The sequence below is a fragment of the Pelodiscus sinensis genome, chromosome 1 (assembly GCF_052426305.1).
Source record: "Pelodiscus sinensis isolate ZL-2025 chromosome 1, ASM5242630v1, whole genome shotgun sequence".
NCBI classification, from domain to species: domain Eukaryota; kingdom Metazoa; phylum Chordata; order Testudines; family Trionychidae; genus Pelodiscus; species Pelodiscus sinensis.
The window spans coordinates 51,479,116-51,491,773 of NC_143052.1; the positions used below are offsets into that span (position 1 = coordinate 51,479,116).

Below are 12,658 nucleotides of genomic sequence, written 5' to 3' on the forward strand. Positions count from 1 at the left end.
CCACACGATCCATCGTCTATAGCCAAGCCCTTTGATACAACCGCATCTGCTCTAACCCCACTGACAGATACCAGAAGCTTCAGGATCTCTACCAAGCATTTATAAATCTCAACTACCCACCCAGAGAAATAAAAAAGCAAATTGAAAGAGCCAGACGAATACCTAGAAACCATCTACTTCAAGACAGACCCAAGAAAACCAACAATAGAACACCACTTGTCATCACCTACAACCCCCAACTTAAACCTGTCCAACACATTATCAATAAACTACAGCCTATATTGGAACAGGATACCATACTCAAAGAGGCTCTGGGAGACAGACCCATCATCTCCTATAGACAACCACCTAACCTCAAGATGATTCTTACCAACCACCATAGGACATACCACACTAATACCAACCCTGGTACCTTCCCTTGCAACAAACCCCGTTGCCAGCTTTGTCCACCTATTCATTCTGCTGATACCATTATTGGACCTAACCAAGTGAGTTATAAGATCAAGAACACATATTCCTGCGCATCCAGAAATATAATCTATGCTATCATGTGCCGAAAGTGTCCGTCTGCTATGTACATTGGACAAACATCTCAGACATTTCGCCAAAGGATTAATGCCCACAAAACAGATATCAGACAAGATCACAAAGAGAAAACAGTTTCTTGCCACTTTAACCAGAAAGGACACTCTCTAAATGACTTAGCCACCTGCATTCTGCTACAAAGACCTTTTACATCTGCACTTGAAAGGGAATCCTCTGAACTGTCATTCATGTTAAAATTCGACACTTGCCAACAAGGACTTAACAAGTCTTTGAACTTTCTCACCCATTACCAAGACAGTTTCCCCAATTATCACCTGTAATACCATTAACTCACAAACATCCCACTCTCCCTACCTTTAATATCAGCAATTCACAGACACTTACCTTCCTTCCTCCCCCTTCCCACCCCCCCGCATCCCCCTTCTGTTCTGCAATGTGATTTGTCCTTTTCATATTTGTTCTTTTTTTTTTTAATTGTATCCTTTGGTATATATGGTTGTGACTACTTTCTTCCACTATTTGATCTGAGGAAGTGGGTCTGGCCCACGAAAGCTCATCATCTAATAAACCATCTTGTTAGTCTTTAAAGTGCTACATTGTCCTGCATTTTGCTTCCCCTGGGATAGTGCTTGGGGTGTGTTACAGACCACCAGGATCCAATTTGGATATGGATAGAGACCTCTTTAATGTTTTTAATGAAGTAAATACTCATGGCAACTGCATAATCATGGGAGATTTCAACTTTCCAGATATAGACTGGAGAACAAGTGCTAGTAATAATAATAGGGCTCAGATTTTCCTAGATGTGATAGCTGATGAATTCCTTCATCAAGTAGTTGCTGAACCAACAAGGGGGGATGCTATTTTAGATTTGGTTTTGGTGAGTAGCGAGGACCTAATAGAAGAAATGGTTGTAGGGGGCAACCTTGGCTCGAGCAATCCTGAGATAATTCAGTTCAAACTAAATGGAAGGATAAACAAAAATAAATCTGAGACTAGGGTTTTTGATTTCAAAAGGGCTAACTTTAATAAATTAAGGAAATTAGGTAGGGAAGTTGATTGGACTAAAGAAATTATGGACCTTAAAGTGGAGGAGGCCTGGAATTATTTTAAGTTAAAGTTGCAGAAGCTGTCAGAAGCCTGTGTCCCTAGAAAAAGGAAAAAAAATTATAGGCAGGTGTGTTAGACCAAGCTGGATGAGCAAGCATCTCAGAGAGGTGATCAAGAAAAAGCAGAAAGCATACAAGGAGTGGAAAATGGGAGGGATCAGTAAAGAAAGCTACCTTATTGAGGTTAGAGCATGTAGGGACAAAGTGAGAGAGGCTAAAAGTCAGGTAGAGTTGGATCTTGCAAATGGAATTAAAACCAATGGTAAAAGGTTTTATAGCCATATAAATAGGGAAAAAAACAAAAAAAGCAGTAGGACTGCTGATTACTAAGGATGGAGTGGAGGTTAAGGATAATCTAGGAATGGCCCAATATTTGAACAAATACTTTGCTTCAGTCTTTAATGAGGCTAATGAAGAGCTTAGGGATAATGGTAACTTAACAAATGGGACTAAGGATATGGAGGTAGATATTACCATATCCAAGGTAAAAGTCAAACTTGAACAGCTTAATGGGAGTAAATCGGGGGGCCCAGATAATCTTCATCCAAGAATATTAAAGGAACTGGCACATGAACTTGCAAGTCCATTAGAAAATATTTTTAATAAATCTCTAAACTCGGGGGTTGTACCATTTGACTGGAGAATTGCTACTATAGTTCTGATTTTTAAGAAAGGGGGGTGAAAAAAAGCGACCTGGGTAACTATAGGTTTGCTAGTTTGACATCTGTAGTATGTAAGATCCTGGAAAAAATTTTGAAGGAGAAAGTAGTTAGAGACATTGAGGCTAATGGCAATTGGGACAAATTACAACATGGTTTTACAAAAGGTAGATCGTGCCAAACCAACCTGATCTCCTTTTTTGAGAAAGTAACAGATTTTTTAGATAAAGGAAATGCAGTGGATCTAATCTACCTCGACTTTAGTAAGGCATTTGATACAGTACCACATGGGGAATTATTGGTTAAATTGGAAATGATAGGGATTAATATGAAAGTTGAGAGGTGGATAAGCAACTGGTTAAAGGGGAGACTACAGCGGGTCATATTGAAAGGTGAACTGTCAGGTTGGAGGAAGGTTACTAGCGGAGTTCCTCAGGGATCAGTTTTGGGGCCAATTTTATTAATCTTCTTATTGCTGATCTTGGCACCAAAAGTGGAAGTGTTCTAATAAAATTTGCGGATGACACAAAGTTGGGAGGTATTGCCAATTCAGAAAAGAGTCGGGATATCATACAGGAAGATCTGGATGATCTTGTAAATTGGAGTGATAGCAATAGGATGAAATTTAATAGTGAGAAGTGTAAGGTTATGCATTTAGGAATTAACAAGAATTTTAGTTATAAGCTGGGGACATATCAGTTGGAAGTAACAGAGGAGGAGAAGGACCTCGGAGTCCTGGTTGATTATAGAGTGACTATGAGCCGCCATTGTGATATGGCCGTGAAAAAGGCTAATACGATCTTGGGATGTATTGGGCGAGGTATTTCCAGTAGGGATAAGGAGGTGTTAGTGCCATTATACAAGGCATTGGTGAGACTCCATTTGGAATACTGTGTGCAGTTCTGGTCTCCCATGTTTAAGAAGGATGAAATCAAACTGGAACAGGTACAAAGAAGGGCCACTAGGATGATCCGAGGAATGGAAAACCTGTCTTATGAAAGGAGACTCAAGGAGCTTGGCTTGTTTACTTTAACCAAAAGAAGGCTGAGGGGGGACATGATTGCACTTTTTAAATATATTAGAGGGATAAATACCAGGGAGGGAGAGGAATTATTTAAGTTTAATACCAATGTGGACACAAGAACAAATGGATATAAGCTGGCTAGTAGGAAGTTTAGACTTGAGATTAGACGAAGGTTTCTAACCATTAGAGCAGTGAGGTTCTGGAACAGCCTTCCAAGGGAAGTAGTGGGGGCAAAAGATCTATCTGGCTTCAAGATTAAGCTAAATGGGTTTATGAAGGGGATGGTTTGATGAGATAACATGATCTTGGTAACTAATTGACCATTCATTATCAGTGGGAAATAGGTCAATGGAGGGATGATAGGAATTACTAGAGAACTTTCTGGGTGTCTGGCTGGTGAGTCTTGCCCACATGCTCAGGGTTTAGCTGATCACCATATTTGGGGTCGGGAAGGAATTTTCCTCCAGGGTAGATTGGCAGAGGCCCTGGAGGTTTTTCGCCTCCCTCTGTAGCATGGGGTACAGATCACAGCTAGAGGATTCTCTGCATCTTGGGGCCTTCAAAGTATTTGAAGGCTTCAATATCTGAGATATAGGTGAGAGGATTATTCTAGGAGGGGTGGGTGAGATTTTGTGGCCTGCACTGTGCAGGGGGTCAGACTAGATGATCATAATGGTCCCTTCTGACCTTAAAGACTGAGTCTGAGTTAAATGAGCCTCTAATTTGGTGGCTGATGTGGTTGGGTCCAGTGATGAAATCGCTAGTGTAGATGTGTGGGCAAAGTTGGCCCCGAGGCTCATTGAAGGGGTGGGTTCCTGGATGATTTCGAGGGAGATGTGTTGTGTGCTTACTGGAAAGAATTTGTTTGACGTTAGGTTTGGTTGTCTGTAGGCAAGAATGGCCTTTTCCCCAAGGCCTGTGAGAGTGAGGGGTCATTTTCCAGGATAGGTTGTAGATTGTTGATAATGCATTGGAGGAGTTTAAGTTGTGGACTGTAAGTGATGACAACTGGAATTCTGTTTTTCTCTTCTGGGCCTGTCTTTAAGTACAATCAGCCCTAGTGCCAACTCTGGAGGTGGTACATCTAGGGTTAAGATGGACATATAATTGGAAGTAAAGGGTGTTGTGTGACCCCTCCAAGAACTCCTCCCACTGTCCTCTGCCAATAGAGATGGGTTTGGCCCCCAAAGGACCCTCCCATGCAACTATACTACATGGATTAATATGCATTAATCTAACTTGCATTGCATTAAATCAGGGGGAAAGGCTGGGGGTGCCTCTATTTCAGTGGTTCTCAAATTTTTTGGCCTGTGAACCACCTAGCTCAATGTAAACCTTTCCGTGGACCACCAGTTGCTAATGAAAACTCACTGTTAATTACAGAATTATGCTTGAGCCATTTTGCTAGTGCTGAAGCTAAGGATAATGGTTTATTTTAAATGATTAAACAGATTGTTAACTTTCTTGTGTTAGTTTATCAAACTTCATTTTAAATAAAGTAAAATATTTATTCATGACCGACACAAAAGGTTTTATTGGTTTCTTTACTCATGGCAGGGGTGGGCCACTTCCCCCTCAGAAAAACATAAGCTGGGGACCACACAAGTGAGAAGCAAAAAAACTTTCAACCCTCCCGCCTCCCCCAACCCTTTCTGACATGAGGCTTCCCCCCCCCACAACTGAAATACATCACTCCTCTGGCATCCCAGCTCCACAGGGGGAGGGGATGGTACAGAGGAGAATGAGGTTCAAGGTAAGGATGTTAAATTGCGGTTATCAGGCTAATTGTGTAGTTACAATTTGTATCAACTACATGATTAGTCAATAAGTGCTGCTTTGCAGAGCCATAGTAGGGTAGGTTCAGGAGCCGGCTCTAGCTCTGACTCAGCAGTCCTGGCTCGTGCAGGCTCTGGGAGTCACCTGTGCTATGGCTCTGCATTTTTAAATGTAGTAAGAGTCGCAAGACAGCCCAGGCCACCATGAACAGGGGCTGCTGCCTAAGCAGCCTCTGGTCACGGTGAGCCTTGGCCTGCCACGAATAGCATTCCCTCTCTCCCTCCGCGCCCCTCCCCCCCCCCCACTGCTTCTGATAGAGGCAACGGGAGCAGGGGCAGGCAGTACTGTGGAGACAGCACTGGGGAACCTGCTTTTAAGTTGGCTCACTCCTCCCCTCCCCCGTCGTCAGCTGTTTTCCCCTTGCTTGCTACCTCTCATAGAGGCTTACCTGGCTAGGCACTCTATTGCAGCAGGGAAAGCCTCCAGGTAGCACTTTGTTGTTCCCGCAGCAGGGGGGAAGGGAGAGGGTGCTCAATCCCCTCCCCATGCAGTGCGGATCCCAGTTCAGCTATGGGGCTGCAGCCTCAGGTCAGGCTTCCCGTTTGTGTGTGAAACCCCCCTGATCGTGCTGCTGGGTTGGGGAGGACACAGGAGAGAGAGCGAGCAGCAGCGTGCAGGTGGCAGCGCCGCAGCCAAGTCCTGTGCGGCCTCAGGCGGGGCACAGGCGGCAATTAAAAAAACTCTGAGGTCTGGGTACTGAGGTACTTGGTGCCTCGGACCTAGCCACCCCTCGGCCTCCTGGCAACAGCAGCCGCTCTAACAAGCTGCTGCCTGCACATGTGGAGGAGGAGAAGGCTGCATGGCCAGACTGGATCCTGAGCAACAGAGGCAGTCCCAGTGGGTAAGGAGGGGTCCTTGCGGTGCACAGTGGTGAGGCAGTGGATGGTGGAGCGGCCAGAGCTGCGTGCCACCAGAAGTCCGCCCCAGCCAGCAAAGCTCAATGGAAGCTGCCTACATGCTCTGCAGGGGGGGAGGGAGAACCTGCTGCTGCTGCACTGGGAGCAATGGACTCAGTTTCTTCCAAGTCCCCATCAATAGTGAAATGTCTAGCTGAGATTTTCAAGACATTTCACTACTTGATGGGTCACTGGCTCACTGGGACAGAGTCCTTGAAATCAGGACAGTCCCAGAAAAATCACCATGTAGAGTCAGCATAAATGTTGTAGAGAGGGATCCTGGGGGGGTCTCAGATTTTGCGCTAAATGAATTAGATGACTAATGTAACGTCAGTGTATTCGTGCTACACTCTGTTTTGTACATAGCCTTCAACTATAAACTCCCATTTGCATGGCTCAGAATGCCAGCACTACAGGCTTAGAAAACTAGGGAAACCGGCACACGTGCTGAGCCTCAGCCAATCCGTGCTCAGGCTTTGTGATTGGCTGAGCTGGGAGCCAGTCAAAAACAAGGGTTAACTCCACCCAGCCATAAGGTGCCCGCTGCCCCTGAGCCGCATGGGGGCGAAGTGAGTAGGCAGTTGCAAAGCAGTGTAAGTGGTGTCCCAGGTAAGTCTCGCGCTGTGAGGCTGAGGATTCCATGCACTTCGATCTATACTACGAGTAGGCATTACCCAGTCACCGCTGCGCACTGAGGAGGGAGGGAGGAAAAGGAGGACGCGCGCATGCGTCACTTGGGTTCCGTTACCGCCCTCGTGCCGGGGGGGGGGGGGGGGTGAGGACAGGTGTGGTTGGCGTTTGATCGCAGTGCGCGTGGCCGCCGTGAGTGGTTGAGTTAATTTTTACAGGAAACGGGGGGAGGCGCGCGTCGAGGGGGGAATGGGGCGGCGGCCGCTCGGTCCGGACCTCAGCGCCGTCCTCCCCTCCCCGGCGTGAGCCCCGCGGCCGCCAGCGAGCGAGTGAGATCGCGCCCCTGGCCGGCCCCTTCCCCCGCAGGCGCCAGCGGTCGGGCGAGCGAGCGAGGTGGTGCCTCTCACCGGCCCCTTCCCCAGCCGGTGGGCGGGCGAGGTGGCCGTGCAGGGACTCTGGCTAAACAGGCGCGGATCCCGGGGCTCGATCCGCCCACCGAGCTCAACTTCAAAGGTCCCTTCGCAGACGTTGTCCCTACAAATCATAAAATTCCTTTGAAAATACAGTAATAGCTCTCACTAAACACAAGCATCTCCACCACGTATTTAACACGACTGCCCTATTGTGTCCCCTGAGTTTTTTAAAATTAAACTGACCTGAGAAGTAAATTAGCACAATTTGAAGGGCCTGTTTCACTCCAGCTTGTTGATCTCTGGTATGGTTTCCTTTTTTTTTTTTTTTAATTTATGCAGATTATGGCTTTTTATAGTTCTAAAAATCAGGTCTGTCCCAGGCTGCAAATAATGTTTTTGAACCTGTCATAAGGGAGTGACTCATATCTCAGAATAATTGCTTTAGCCTGGCAAACAATAGCCTTTGAATTTTCTTTAAAGAAACCTAGTGTAAACCAGGTACACGCTGATTCTTTTTTTGTCTGGAAAGTTAAATATGACATCTGTGTTCGGCTGCCTTATTCTGCATCCATGAAGACTTTGAGTTTAAGGTGCTTCAGTTCCCCCCCCCCCCCTTCCACCACTCCTAACCCAATGCACCCACCCCTCCCCCAGAGCTAGGCACCTCCAGCCTCCCAGCTCTAATCCAGTCCTCCTCCCCCCAGAGCCAGGAACTCCCTGCTCTAATCCAAAACTCCTCCCCCAGAGACAGCCCCCCCCCCACCTACTCTCCCCCAGAGCCAGGCACCCCCAGCACACCTCTCTTATCCAATCCCCCTCTCTTCCCCCAGAGCCAGGTATACCAGTCCCCTGCTCTAATCTAATGCATCCACCTCTCCCCCAGAGCCAGGCACTCTCAACCCCCCTGCTCTAACCCAGTGCCCTCCTCCCCACCCAGACCCAGGCACCCCCAGCCTCCCTGCTCCAACTCAATGCACCCACCCCTCTCCCAGAGCCAGCCCCCCCAGCACCATTCTGTAATCCAATCCGCTTTCTCTCCCCCAGAACCAGGCACCCAGCCCCCTGCTCTCAACCAATGCGCCCACTTCTCCGCCAAAGCCAGGCACTCCAGTCCCTCGCTCTTACCCGCTGCTGCAGCCATGCACTTTTACCTCCAGGTGCTGGGGTCTTTGTGCAGAGTAGTCATGAGCAGTCCGGGCACATGGCTCAGAACTAGCAAGAGCCGCATTTCTTTGATCAAAGAGCTGCATGCGGCTTAAGAGCTGCGGGTTGGCCACCCCTATTACAGATAATCTTTGCACCACCAAACACTTCAGACATGGAGGCAGTGTGGAAAGAGGCAAAACCAACTGAACTAATGGATTATAAACTGAGATGTGTGTTTTGAAATGCCCAATGAAAATGATAAACCGAAGACTTGCAATCAAATAAATCTTTCCCAGTCCTGAATACATCTAAACAGGGTAGACTGTTGCCAAAACCACATAGGGTGTCTCTCTTAATGATACTGAAACAAGGAAACTAATGGAAGAGTGCAAAAGACTTCAGGCTGATAGCATGAAACTATCAGATGAAAATCAGCACCTGATAAAGGAAAACTTGAGGTTCAGAAAGGTAGCACACTCCGATTAATCTAGATCACCCACATTCTTGACCCTCAGAGAGAATGGCTGCAATCCTCTTCCTTCACTGACCTTTTTATCCTTCCTTTGGAGCATGAGGAGAGTCATGGTGCATATGTGGAGCAATAACTGTGGCTTGCAAGAAAATTTGAGGTTTCAGGGCATAGTGCTCCTGCATGGAATAAAGTTACCAAGCATATTGAAAAATCTAGTTACAGCTAAATAACCTCCATATAAATATAAAGCAAAATCACAGTGTGTTGTTTAGAGACTAAACTTGACTAACAGGTTTACCTCCTGTCAAAGGAGTTTCTCACCAAAAGTCTCTCGATCATTATTCCTGGGAGAATTCTGAGCTACTGTGCAATGCAGAATTTGTACAGAATTAATGTTTTACATAAAATTCTATCCCCCCCCCCCCACCCCCGAATAGGTGCTGCACACAAATACAGGACACTGTCAAAGGGTTGTGGGAGGATGAGCTGGAGCAGGGCTATTCAACTTTGGAAGTCCAGGGGGTCACAGTGATGCTCACAGCACATGCCGAGGGCCGCGACTTAAGTGTGGTTCCATATATATGCAAATAGCTTTTCACACTGACAGGCATGAATGCAAAGTTTAAGGCAAGAGTACACAACACACAGTCTGTTCTGCTGATATTAATAAAATGCAATATTTACCCTCTTTTCCACCCATATGACAGCACTTTTAATGAGCAATTACAGTCCAGGAATTTAACTACTAAAACGCATATCAACAGAAGACCATTATATTGACTACTTCTTTGTTTTGGCTCCCACCCGCAGGCCACGTGTTGAGTAGCCCTGAGTTAGAGGGTTCTGGGCAGTTGTGGTTTCCAGTACATCCTGAAGGAAGACAGAAGCATGCATCAAACTCCATGCACGACCAGGACCCAGTGTTAGGCTTTTTCTCTCTATGGGTCCATGAGCTCTGAGGGTTGGGGGTGCAGGTACTTGGGCTGGGTTGTGAGACACCCAGCTGCTGGGCTCTGATGCATAGGAATTCTGAGCTGTGGGGGTTGATTCTGAGAGGTGAGTGTGTGTGAGAGAGAGATAATCTGAGCTGTTGTGGTGCGTGGTTGCTGGGAGTCTAGCCCTGTAGTTGTGCTCTGGGGGGTGAGGGTATGGGTATTTGAAACTGGAGGGGCACAGTTTTCCTTCAAGATGTGCCTAGCTGCCATATATAACACACAGATTGAGGTGCTGTACAAAAGTATTGCAGAGAACCAGGAAGTGGGTTGTTGGAGGATTTTCTTTAATTCTCTGCTGATAGGGGAGTCTTTTTTGTTATCTGTATTGTTATTGAAATACTTACTCTTAGTTGTTTTGAAATAAATTGCCAAAATAATTGAAACTGATGTAATTCTATTGTGTTATTGAGCAATAAAACATGCAGAATTTCAAAATATGGTGTGCAGAACTTTTAATTTTTTGGTGCAGAATTCTCCTAGGAGTATTCCAGTTACATCTGGTTGTAAAGCTGCTTTCATGAAGTAAATTGGCTGTCCATCTACTTCCGAGGTGAGGGATACTACTATGTCATCTTTGTCTTCCAAATATAGAAGAACGAACCTTTGCCACACACCTCAATATAAGGTTCTCTTTTCCTGTTAGTTTCTTTCTGACATTCTTAGAGTCCTTTTGTCTGTGTTCAATTCAGATAAATCGTAGGAGATTAATTTTGAACAAGATGACTTAAGGTACACAACCAGATACATAGATAAATATCTCATGACTGACAGAAAATCTGTTTTTCACCTTTATTGGTGATCAATCGCTCAGACACAGACTTTAAGAACATATATTCGGTGTAAATGGATAACTCCTCATGCGACATCCGTACATGTGTTTCTCAGTGATATTGATGACCAGTGTGTCATCAACTTTCATTTGAGAGCTCACGTGACATTCTTTTTGTGATCTAGAATATAGGTACCAGACTCAGGAAATTCATGTAATCTTTTTGCACTCTCTTGCCAAGTAGCATTAAGGTTGTTTGGTCACAGGGTGTTTAGCACATTTTAGGAGGACGTGAACAGAGTGACCGGCAGGACTTCTAGGCTTGTAGGGCAAAGTGAGGTGGGGAAATGTTGCTTTATGATGGAGAGCAAGGAACTCTGTTGAGTTAAGAGATAATGGGCTTTTCTAAATTGGGATGAAATTGTATCCCGTTTTAAACCCTCGTGGATAAACTGTATTTTTGACGTGTTACTTGGACAAGGTAAATGCTAGGTATAGTGTAGTCTTCAGCTCAACCAATTTACGGTGTGTTAAAGTCTGCACTACCTTATCCGCATTAGTTTTAAAATGTGATAATGTGTTAGTAACAAACTTCCAACAGCACATCTTTACATTCAAGACTAGGAACTTGTCTTGACTATCTCTGTTTTTTTAGGTTCCTTTGCCGCCTTAGTTTGATAATCCAATTTCCTAGTCTCACTCTACTCCCTGCATTCTGTATTTTGACTCCTGTTCCCTTTGCCAGCTTTGCCTCCTTGCAAAATGTCTAAATGCCAATGGATCTACAGTGAGCCTTAGTAGGTCAACAGGAATAATAGATCTGACATATACTCTGCTGGAAGATTTGCACAGAGTCAAGGTGGGGGCTTGTTAGGGGCTCAGCACAGGAGACTGAAGATGTGGAGTGAGTGCAGTAGTCAGGGTTGAGGGGTGTTTGTAAGGAGGATCTCAGGATAGTGGATTGGGAGAAAGGGGAGCTCAGGGAGTGGGTGGGGAGGTAGGAGTGTCAGCTGTCTTCTCCCTGTCCCTCACTCCTGCACTTCCTCCCACACCCAGTCTCCTACACACCACCCCCCACATTAGCAATGCCCTGCCCTGTGTCCTGCACACACACATACACCACCCCCACCATCAGCCCTCTGCCATGAAGGGCCCTGTACTAATGGTTCTTTACAGCCACTTGTAACTACAGGCAGTCTCCGAGTTACGCGGATCCGACATATGTCGGATCCGCAGTTACGAACGGGGCTTTTCTCGCCCCGGAGGACGGGAGCGGCAGGACGCCCAGATGCGCCGTGGTCCGCCGACCCCGTCCTCCGGGGCAAGAAAAGCTGCTCCTCGTCTCCCTGGTCCGCAGGGAGATGGGGAGCAAAGCTTTGGAGCACGCCCGCAGCGGGACAGCCGGGCGTGCTTGGGCTGTCCCGCTGCGGGCGTGCTCCAAAGCTTTGCTCCCCGTCTCCCTGGTCTGCACTGGCACTGCAAACAAAATATACTCATGGAGGAATTATACCATGGGCTAGAACTTAGTTAAAAAGAAAAGCCAAACATCTCTTAAGCAGTGCCAGATATCAGATCCCATACCCAACCCTTAAAACAATAAAGCCTAACAAAACTACCTAAACTTTACCTACTTACAGAAAATGAAGAATGGTGTCTTGGAGAGAGAGAGAGAGACATGCTTGTCCCTCTCTGTAGCTGCAGAGGACTCCCTCAGAGAGACAAAAGGAGAAAAAGAAAAAACCCCAATTCCTTTGTCGCAGTTTGAAAGTCCCACCTACATTCCTACTGGTCACTCCACCTGGCTAGGTGTAATTAACCCCTTAATCCCCAGGCTGCTGGCCAACCCTTATAATCATGACACTCTCTTCTTGATTTTTTTTGAGAGAACCTCATGTCCCCCCACCCCCAGCAAAACTTGTTGAGCAAAGGGGGGGGGGGGGAAGGAACTGACTGGGTCCAAAAAACAAAAATAGCAGCAAAACTTGAAGGGGGGGAGGTTGACCAGGGGCTGGGTCGCCTCATGCCCCCCCTGGAATTTCTGCACGCCCCCCAGTTTGGGAACCCCGGGCGTAAAGGGACAAGCAGTGATGCTATGCTCCGGATGGTGGGTCTGGGCTGCCAGTCCCGGCTTGCACAAGGGAGGGAGGCTCAGGTCAGCACCAC

The 12,658-nt window shown here is 46.5% G+C and overlaps 1 protein-coding gene across 7 annotated transcripts in view; it reads left to right on the forward strand.

The window, feature by feature from the left end:
- The window catches only part of IMMP2L (inner mitochondrial membrane peptidase subunit 2), a 779,606-nt gene that overhangs the window by 20,359 nt on the left and 746,589 nt on the right, over window positions 1-12,658 (forward strand). Inside the window, exon 1 of one of the 7 annotated variants that reach the window (XM_075929733.2) lies at window positions 6,371-6,663. The exons of 2 other annotated variants lie outside the window; for them this stretch is intronic. The gene's annotated coding sequence lies outside the window, so the exon portion shown is untranslated. Of the gene's footprint in view, window positions 1-6,370; window positions 6,680-6,799; window positions 6,893-12,658 lie in introns of those variants that run through there. 4 more of the 7 variants (XM_075929728.2, XM_075929769.2, XM_006122511.5 and 1 more) reach the window with 4 other exon arrangements.